The sequence below is a fragment of the Balaenoptera ricei genome, chromosome 8, assembly GCF_028023285.1.
Source record: "Balaenoptera ricei isolate mBalRic1 chromosome 8, mBalRic1.hap2, whole genome shotgun sequence".
Classification (NCBI taxonomy): Eukaryota; Metazoa; Chordata; class Mammalia; order Artiodactyla; family Balaenopteridae; genus Balaenoptera; species Balaenoptera ricei.
In genome coordinates, this window is record NC_082646.1 from 104,985,360 (window position 1) to 104,995,232 (window position 9,873).

At 62.0% G+C, this 9,873-nt stretch overlaps 1 protein-coding gene across 3 annotated transcripts in view; it reads right to left on the bottom strand.

Annotated features, from left to right (window-relative positions):
* Nucleotides 1-9,334, bottom strand: part of AHNAK (AHNAK nucleoprotein) — a 102,181-nt gene extending 92,847 nt beyond the window's left edge. For 2 of the 3 annotated variants that reach the window (XM_059931767.1, XM_059931768.1), the window contains exon 1: nucleotides 9,176-9,334. The gene's annotated coding sequence lies outside the window, so the exon portion shown is untranslated. The remainder of the gene's footprint in view (nucleotides 1-9,175) is intronic. The other variant, XM_059931766.1, reaches the window with a different exon arrangement.
* Nucleotides 9,335-9,873: the final 539 nt, after the last annotated feature.

Sequence of the window (9,873 nt, forward strand, 5' to 3'; positions counted from 1 at the left end):
CACCCTAACCCCGGCCTCAGAACCAGGGGGACGCTCGCCAGCTGGGAGCTCCAGGAGCCCTGCCACAGGCAGAGGCCAAACAATGGAAGCCCCAGGCCCCCCAGCACCCGCCCAAGCCCAAGAGGCTGCGGTCCAGCTGTGCTGCCTCAAGGACGTGGTGAGTCAGGGCCCATCTGGTTGCACCTGCTGGGCCCTGAAACCAGGCCCCCATAGGTGCGGCCGCTGAGGAGCAAAGACACCCTCCAGCCACAGGATGAACTGTCGGCTGCAGAGGCGCCGGGGAAGACACCAGGCAGGCCTCCAGCCTCCAGACACCCAGAAGTACGCCTGTGAAACCGTGCGGGGGGTGCTATAAATCGTGGAGAACCTCGCCCAAAGCTCCGCCCTAAGTCCGCTGACACTCAGAAATTAGCCAACCAATCAATAAATACATGCATGCTGATCGTCTCCTGTATGTCCAACGTTGTACAGGACACTCTGCCGAGGAAACTGGCAAGGGACGGACACAGCTCAGCCCAGCACTGAACTGTACACTTCATCAGGCTATTACCTAACTTCACTCATGCATCCTCCAAACATTTATTGAATGCACTCCACGTGCCAGATATGGAGAGTTAAAAGACTTAGCTCCTGTCCCGGATATAAGTTATGAGCAAGGTGCTCTGGGCGTGACCAATTTAGCCTCTGAATGTTCCGGAAGGCTTGGGAGACTTCTGGGGGAATGAAATCTACATGGAGTCTTGAAGGTGCTGAGTTTGCCTCTGAGGACGGGATTCATGGAAATTCATAGGCACTTAGGCCTTCCAGTGTCAGGCAGATCACAACACCGGTGAAGACAGCCGCAGACACCCTATTCGCCAACCACCTGCACTCGCTCACGCAGTATTTATGTCAGCACAGGTGCCGGCTAGGAGGCCAGCAGGCAGCCAGTAGGCACAGGTGTGAGCTGTGGAAATCACCTCCTCCCTTCCTACTGGAAGTCCCGCTGACCCTACCCATAGTGAAACAGCAAGCTGGAGCTGAAATGGTGCTTTCCCCCGGCGTCCAGCACTGAGAAGCCAGCCCTGCAGACAAGGAGCCAGGCAGGGCAGGGAAGGAAAGGGCTTCCACCCGAGGGCTTCTCAGATCTCCGAAGCCACCGACTGCACTGGCACGCCCCTCTTCCTCCTTGAGCAGGGCCCCTTTTTTTCAGCCCAGCATCCTGGTGCTGAGCCAGCAGGCGGCGATGGGGCAGCAAGCCAGACAGCTCACCCTCGCCCACATCTCAGCCCCACCTTCCCTCCTTCCCTCCTTCCCCAGTGAGTCACTGCGGCCGCAATAGCTCCAGACACGCCAAGGGTCAGGCCTAAAACCCGATCGACCAAGTGCTTCACGGGCCAGACCCCCGGGTGCCAGAGGGGCTGGGGCCCGGTGAGAGGCAGTGGGCTTCCCTGCCAGCTGCTCGGCACAGAGCCCCAGGCCCGGAGCCCCGGGAAGCACAGCTGGGAGGCTCAGGAGGGACCTGCCACATGCCTCAACCCCTGGGGCTAGTGAGGAGGCCATCGCGAGCAGAGAAAGGGCCACAGTCCGTGAGAAGAGGAGGCGCTGGGCCCAAGGCTGCAGGTTGGCCCTGGCAGGGCACCCGCTGGCTTCCCGGCTAGGCAGGGCTGCCAACCACCATGCCTGCTCTGCCTCAGGCCTCACCTCCTGGCACAGCCAGGAAAGACTCCCCTCCTCTTTCATTTGACCTGGCTGGACACGGGGGTGCTGATAGGGGATTAGAGGCCACGGTGGCAAGGGCCTATCTTCTGCACTTGGGTCCCAGCCCTCCATCTCGCCCACCCCTGGGGCCTGTACCGAGCCCAGATGGGCCTTCCTTCTCCTCTCGCACAAGTCAGGTTAAGCCAGCTACCCGGGGGGCTGGGGGCTCCGCCTTGCTGCTACCCAAAGCAGGGTCTCTGGAGCGTTGGGGAATTCCGCACATTCAGTCAAGTGGCATAAGCACTCGGAGTGGAAGAAACCTTAGGCCACATGTGGCTGCTTAAATGTAAGTTAATTTAACTTAAACATTTAGTCCATTGGTTATAGTAGCCGCACTTCAAGAGCTCAACAGCCACTCAGGGCTACCGTATTAGAAGCGCAAGTACAGAACATTTCTACCGCTGCAAAGTCCTGTGCGACAGCACCGCCTGCTATTTACAGACGGGGAGAGTGAGGTCCAGAGCCCTGAGAATGGGGGAGTGTTGGGGCCCTAGAACCCAGGACTGCTAGCTCCCTGCCCGCAGTCCACCTGACACTGGCTCACAGTAACCTTCGTGATGGGCTGGGCTGGAGTGGAGACCCTCTAAGACACAGGGCTGCCTGGAGGGCAAAAAAGGAGTGATATGGTGAGGCCACTCCAGCTTCAAGGCAGAGAGGACACGCACCTGAGGCTGCAGGGACAGAGTATAATTCAGGCCAGAAGCAGCTCGAGAAGAGCGAAGTTGCCCTGACAATTCAAAACCGCAAAGAGGATGTGCAGAGCAGCAGGGCTCTGCCCGTGCCACCTCTGCAGACTGGGGGCAACGCCCAGGCAGATCCGGGAGAAGGCCCAGGAAACAGACTCTTTGCCCCAGGAAGATGGTCTCCGCCAGGTGCTACCTCCAGAGGAACATGTTCTCCCACTGCTCCCAGGAAACAGAGCCCCTTCTGCCCAAGAGCCAGTATGAAAACAGCCAGGGAGGGGGACCCAGCCTAACTGCTGCAGCAGCCAAAGACAACCTCGCAGCCAGCGTCAGTGTCAAGATGACAGGAACTGATACATACACACACCCGAGAGTCAGGCCCACGGGCCTCAAGGCCTCCGCGCACCGACCCTGAAGTCAAGATACACAGCAGAGGGACAGAAGTTGGTTCACATGCCCAGCACAGGCGGGACGTAGGAGGTGACACTCCAAGGCAGAAAGAAGCACACCCACCCACGGTGGAGAGGACTCTGACAGCAATGAAACTTCCACCCAGCACACGAGCAAACCGACCCACCACGCACACAGGCCAGGGAGAAGCAGTCCCCAAGCTCAGAACAATGAGATGACTCACAACCAGAGCCAGAGACTTCCACCAGCGGGAAAGCTGTGAACACTTATAACCAGGACCAGGGGCTGGGATATTCGGAGAAAAGAGAGACACACCCGGAGAGGCCATCTACGCTCCTGAACACTCCCCGGGCAGTAAAAAGGAAGAGAAAGCTCCACATTAAAAGAAACCGCCACCGCCAGCCCCCCCTGCCCCAGGGGGAGTGAAAGAGAATTTTGCAGAGCTCCTATGGTGCCCCAGGACTGTGCTTGTTCCATGCCTGGGGCACCAAGGGGTCCCCTTCCTTCCCCAAACAACCCTATGTGATTAAGAATTGATATCCTTATTTTAGAGTGCGGAAATAGGCCCCAAGGTAAAATGACTTGCCCGAGTATGAGACAGAGTTGAAATGCAAGCCCGGGGTTCTCTGAATCCATGGCCTCTTTACCCCCTGACAGGAACAAAGGCACAAATAAACACACACAGAGGATGAGAAACCACAGAGAAAGATGCACAAGGGAGATACACGGGAGGGAGAGACCGAGAGACCCATACTGGAGGGGGGCAGAGTGAGAGCTGGAGAGACACATCCACAGGAAGGCGGAGAGGCCTCCATGCTCATCCAGAGGGAGGCAGACATGGTGCGAGGAGGTGTCTCCGAGGGACAGAAACACACAGAAGGAGAGGGGCTGAGATTCGGGTAGGGGCGCGGGTAGAGACCCCAGGAAGCAGTGACGCGCATCAAGCTCCACAAGCACAAGAGGAAGGGTGAGTGGCCATCAGCTTCCTTGCCCACACACCAGCCTTGTCCCAGCCCAGCTTGGAGACAGCTAACCCAGAATGGGCAGAGTCCCGGGCATCCCGGAGCCCAGGATCTGAGGGCCCTTTTGGTTCTGAGGTTCATCAACGCTGTGTCCCCAGGAGTCAGAAACCCTGAGCCACCCAGAACCCAGCTCACCTGTAGACTCTCTGGACCCCTGAAGACCAAGAGAATCATCCCCTTCTGGGGCTTGGCAGGCACCAGGCCCACTCTAGAGACAGGCACCGGCAGGGCAAGGCAAACATTTCCACTCACTGGGAAATCCCAGGTCCAGAGGAACAAGGAGGAATACAGGGGCGCCCCTCTTCCAGGGCCGAAGCCTCCAAATGGACCTCCACATATGCAGCCGCCAGACCTTGGTCTGGAAAACAATCTGCCCCATTCTAACTGGAGTAGCACTGCGCCAGTTATATTCAGAGTCTAAGCTGGCACCAAGAACTTTGAGGTCAGCTGATTCTGGACGGCACACCCCCAGGGGGCACTTTCAACTTGAATGGGATGTGTGTGTTGGGGAGGTCGAATTATCAGGGAGAATTTGACGAACATGTTGCAAGACACGGGCAACATGGGCACTGGAGAAACAATCAAAGAAAGACACACAAGGAAGCACCCACAACCCGGGCGCGCAGACACACTCCTTAGTCCCCCCTCCTCACAGCCCAGAGCAGGCCCACAGCCCCTGCCTCCCCCAGCTCACCACAGACACCTATCTGGGCAGCCCCAGGCCCTGCGCATCACAGAGGGAGCCTATACCTGTTAACCTGGTGCCCAGATTCCGTGCCTCCCGCTACCGCGTGCGCCCGCCTAGCTCCTCCCTGGCTACCAGGGCTGCTGGCCCCGCCCACACCTCCCACCTGGAGGAAGTTTTTCCAGCCTCATCACTCCAGCCCTCTCCTCCGCGTCAGCCCCTTCCCCTGGCCCCTCACCATCACGCTAGAGTTTCCTGCCCCTCGACTTCCAGGGCAGCCCCCCACCCCCACTCCAGCCAGCCAGCCAGCCAGCCAGCCAGCCAGCCAGCCGCTTTCAGGGCTCCGCCCAGCCGCCTTTCTCCACCTCTGTCCCCTGGCCCCTCCCACTCCCGCAGGCCCAGCGCTCCAAGTTCAAGCTTCCAGCAGGGAGAGAGATTCCTTCTTCCTCCCCTGACCAAGATGGACTCCCCTCTCCTTGTGGCAGGGACTGGGGGCAGCTTCCATTCTCCAGCGGGCAGTCCCCACACCTGGCCACCTCGCCAGGGAAGAGTGGGCCTTGACCCTGGATGGCTGGGATTAAGACAGCAGCTTGGGGATGGGGGATGGGGGGGCGGTGCTCCTGACTGGGGCAAGGGGTGAAGAAGAGCTCGCTGTCTCACCGGGTCTCGCCCGGGAGGTAGATTACAGTTTGGGAGCTGCCCGCGGACAAGACCAAGGCGGATCTCTCCGCCCAGCGGTCGGGTCACGCTAGTGCAGGGGCTCGGGGCCAGGCCACTCGGCTCAGCTGCCAAAGAGCCAACCCCCCCAGCCCGGCCAGGACGCAAAACCAGGCGCTTCCCCTTCCCTAGAACCTCCGCTCCAGCCCCCGGGGACCGGGCAGGATGCCCCTCCCTGACCGGCCCTGTGCGGCGCCTCGCTCAGCCCGGATCGGCTCAGCCCGGAGCCTCGCTCAGCCCGGATCGGCTCAGCCCGGATCGGCTCAGCCTGGAGCCTCGCTCAGCCCGGATCGGCGCAGCCTCACTCCCACGGCTGTGCTCAGCCTCCCTGGGGCCTCTGGACACAAACTCCAGGGCCTGGAACTTGTCCAGGACGGAGAAACTTACTTGAGTCCTTACCTACAGCCCCTGAAGCCCCCATGAAAGCTCCACCACTGGGACAGAGTCCCACTGTTGTCCCCTGCCCTATAAACCCCAGACGCAAGCAGAGGTGACACATCCAGGACCAGTGAGCACAGCCAGAGACACCTTCTCATAGGTCATAACACATATCTCTCTCTGCTGTGACACTAGCGGTCACAGGGATTCAAGGCCACAGTGAAACAGGGACCCCGGACCCAAGACCTCCAGTACAACAGCCCAGCGGGCCCCCGGGTGTGGACTGAGGCCAGCAGGGAGGAAGAGGGGCTCAATCAAAACACACGTTCCTGCTGAGCCCGCTGTGCCCCCTCCCCCCAATGTGGTCCTCACAACTCCTCCGGCTCGCCCAGGCCTGGAGGAAACCGCTTGTTCTCAGGAAGGCCTGGGAGCCCAGCGGGTGGCGGGAGCCCAGTGGGTGGTCGGAGCCCAGGGAAATGCCAGCTCCCTGGGAGCCTGGATAAAGGCCATGGGGGTCAGAGGGAGAACAGAAGGCCCTAGACACCCACCAGCTGAAACGTCCCATTCTCACCGCTCTCCAGGGGCCACCTCCTTTCCTCGTGTGCACACGTACCTGGTCAGCCCAGCTTCAGGGAGAGAAGCTTGGGGCTTCCAGGTGTGGTGGGGAGGACACAGCCGGCATGGGAGAGTTCCCAGCAGGAGTCAGACTAGCTCTCCCAGTCTGCCTCTCTGTCCGTCCCCCAGCGGTTCCCAGGTTCTGAGGAAGGTGACGGCCACACCCCAGAGCCCCACACACTCCTCCACTCCCACAGCTTTGCCCCAACCTCTCAAACAAGCACCTCAGGCTCTGGGTGGCGTGCTCTGCCAGGGCCAGCCAGCCAATTCCAAGTGAGCCTAAGAATCCAGCCCAGCGGTGCCCGGGCACCTCCACCCACGGCCTTCCTGGGACTAAGGTGACCCCGGGGACCCCCAGCCCATTCCCTGCCCTTGACTGATGCTGGCTTTCTCCTTCCACAGGTCTCCCATGGTTCACTCTATTGGGTCCCACTTTGAGCCCTGGACCTGTAGTCGCATGCCCCTCAACCAAGTCTGGCTGGTACAAGTTCTCAGCTCTGTGGGGTTAGCTCTGCAAGAAGTTGCCCAAACCAGGACCCCTGAATCACTGCTGTGGGCCCACAGCTGCAGCACTAAGCCCCACATGACTTCTGTGGCTCCCTCTGTGTCCTGGTTCTCTGAACAATGTCCCTGCATATAACCTTTAAAGACAGGGCTTTGGAGAGGGGCTCAGACACCCTTCAATCCCCACTGCCAACACTCCAGACCCTTTGACTTCTGCTAGCCCAGCTCTCACGGTCCCAGGTCCTCTCCCCCCTACCTCATCCCACAGCTCCCAGCTCAGAGCAAGGAGGTACCCCCTGAGCCTGGGGTTCCCTTCTACTCCCCACTCTGCACACACACCAACCAAGTGCTGGCCCAACCCATCATCCCTGGGTGCCAAGGAGAAGGAAGCTGCCCCATTCAGCCTCAGAAAGGAAGTGAGTGCCACACCCTGCCCCAGGGATTTCCCTCATGGGGGGCAGGGGAAGAGAGGGGGAATAAAAGCAGAATCTACTCCCTGAATTTAGACCCATTACAGGTGAGGAGGCCCTAAAATGCCTTCCAAGGCATCTTCAGTCTCTCCCTCCTTTCCCCGAAATCCCTCACCGTCACCTGTCACCGCAGCCCTCCAATGCGTCACTGTGTCCCACAAAATCAATCCAATCCCTATCATGTGCTAGGCTGTGCACAGGGCATGCGATCCCTGCAGTCAGAGGTTGGCTTCCAATAAACTGTTTCAAAACCAATTATTGGCAGCCCAGCGCTGTGCTGGGGACCCAGAGGTAAATATCTGGGTCCCTTTTCCTCCTGAAAGTCCAGGTCATTCTCTAAGGACCTCACTGCCATGGGAGGATCCCACTTTGCCTTTCCACAAATCCACTCCACAGAGCAGGGCACCCAGCGGCAGGCTCCCTGGGGGCGCCTCACCTCCTCCTCGGTGGCAGCCACGCCCTGTGAAAGGCACACACACAAGGCACACAATTCTCCGTGGCCACGACGTGCAGAGGCGCCAGAGCTGTCCCCACGTGGTGCTGGGGCCCAGCTAGTGCCGTGAGATGCCCCACTGCCCACTCGGCTCCCCTCCCACGCATGCGGCACAGTCAGCCCTGCTCAGAGCCCACGTGTCCCTCGTGGCCGGAGACGCCAAAGGGCTGCGCCCCCGCCTCCCAAGGCCCTGGCACTGCAGGGGGCGCCGAGCCCGCCAGCGGAGGGCCGGCCCTCGCACACTGCACACCCTCTCCCTGCATGGGAAAGCCTTACATAACACAGTTCTCTGAACACACCCTAAGCCCAGTGCCTTTCCAACTCCACGGCAGGACCTCGCCCCCCAGCCGCCTCTCCAGGAGCGCGTCTCTGGAGAAGAGGGCTCCAGCCAGGGAGGGCAGCTGAGCCCTCCTCCCACGCCAGCCGGGCTCCTGCCCCCGCCTCCCTAACCAGCCCCTTCGCCCCCCTCCCCTTTGCCCCTCACCACTCCTCCCCGAGTTCTGGTTTGAATTAGTCACCGGCTCCAACCACCACATTCCTCAGGCTGCTGGCGCCGAGCCAGGCGCTGGGGCGGGGGCCGTCCCACCCGGCCGGGTCTGGGAGTGGGGTTGGGGAGAGAGCACCGCCTCGGAAGGGGAAGGGGCGGTCCCGAGGGCTATGCCGCGGCACAGCCCCCCTCCCCGCCCACCCCAGTGCAGGCATCTCCCCAATTATGTCCCCCCCCCCCAACTCCCACCCGTCCCGCTGCCGGGCGAGCTGCAAACTCCTAGGCTCAGCGGCCCCAGCGGAAGAAGAGAGTTTTCTGGAGCTGGGAACACAGAGGGGCAAGACTAGGGCGGGGCAGCTGGAGGGAGGCTGAGGGGCCGCCCGGAGCAAGAAAAGGAGAGGCTAGTGGTGCAGAACTGGGTGGGGCCGGGAGGACCCGGGACGCGAAGTCAGGGGCGGAGGTGTGGGGCGCGGGGAGGGACGGCGGAGGGGGTGCGCGGCGCGGGGGCGCTGGGGCGCCGGGCGGGGCCGAGGGGCCGCGCCGCGATCTCGGAAACTTCTCCAGTAAACATGGAATAGGAACGGAGCAGCGCGCTGAGCCACCGCCCCACAGAGAAGGAGGGGGTGGGACAGGGGCCACCAGGCCAAGAACGGGCGCCTGGCCGTGCAGCAGGGACCGCAGTCAGCCCTCGAGAGAAAGACAGACTGGAGCAAAGCGCACCTCGGAGCGATTTTCCAACTTTGCCCAACTTGCGCCCCTAGCAGCGCCCCAACTCCGGAAGCAGAGCTCGGCTCCCAGGGCGCGACGCGTCGCCTCCCCGAGCTGCCCGGGGCTGCCCACCTTGCGCCGAACTGAATCTTCCCAGTGACACCCGCCAAGGCGCCTCGCCCAAGCCCTGCCACCCACCTCCCCTCGCGCGTTCCCGGAGTCCCGTTCCCCGATCGCGCCGAGGTGCGCCCGGCGCCCCTACCTGCGCGCTCAGCCCCAGGGCACAGCCATAGCCAGCGCGGGGCCCGAGGTCGCGGTGCTGCGGCTGCTGAGGGCGGCGAGCCCCGGTCGGGGCGGGTCCGGCAGGGCGGGCGGTGCAGTCCCCGCGGCGGAGCTGCTCCGAGTGGCCGGCCCCCGCCCGCGGAGGCGGCTCTTGTAACTACGGCTGGGGCGGGCGGGCGGGTCTGCCCTGAGCGGTGGGGAGAGGGCGGGGCCGGGCGGGGCCGAAGCGGGGCTGGGACTGGTGAGCGGGGCCAACCCTGGAGGCACCAGGGAACGGGCTGCTGGGAGGGCACTGGGGGCCGCGGGGACCCGGGGACGCCGCACGTCCGAGGTGCTGCCTTCCCCTCCCCCCATCCACTGCCCCCCCCGGCCTGGCCCGGGCCTGGATCTACCCCGAAAGGATGCGCTATGTGGCTTCTTCGGCAAGAAACTCCTCGAAGCTCCCTGAGGTTCATCCTCACAGCTGGAACTGCGAATCAGCCCATTTTTTCAGGAAGGACCAAGGGGTTCAGGCTGCGGCTGGGGGGCTTGGGTGATTCAGCCGCGACCGCCAGCCTGACGCGGACCTTTGAGTTTTCTCTCAACACGGGCAGCTACCCTTCAAATCCTCGGCCCCAGGCTCCTCACTCGGTTCCCAGGCTCCACGCAGCTGCGCGCATTTCTCGCCTTCCCTCTTTC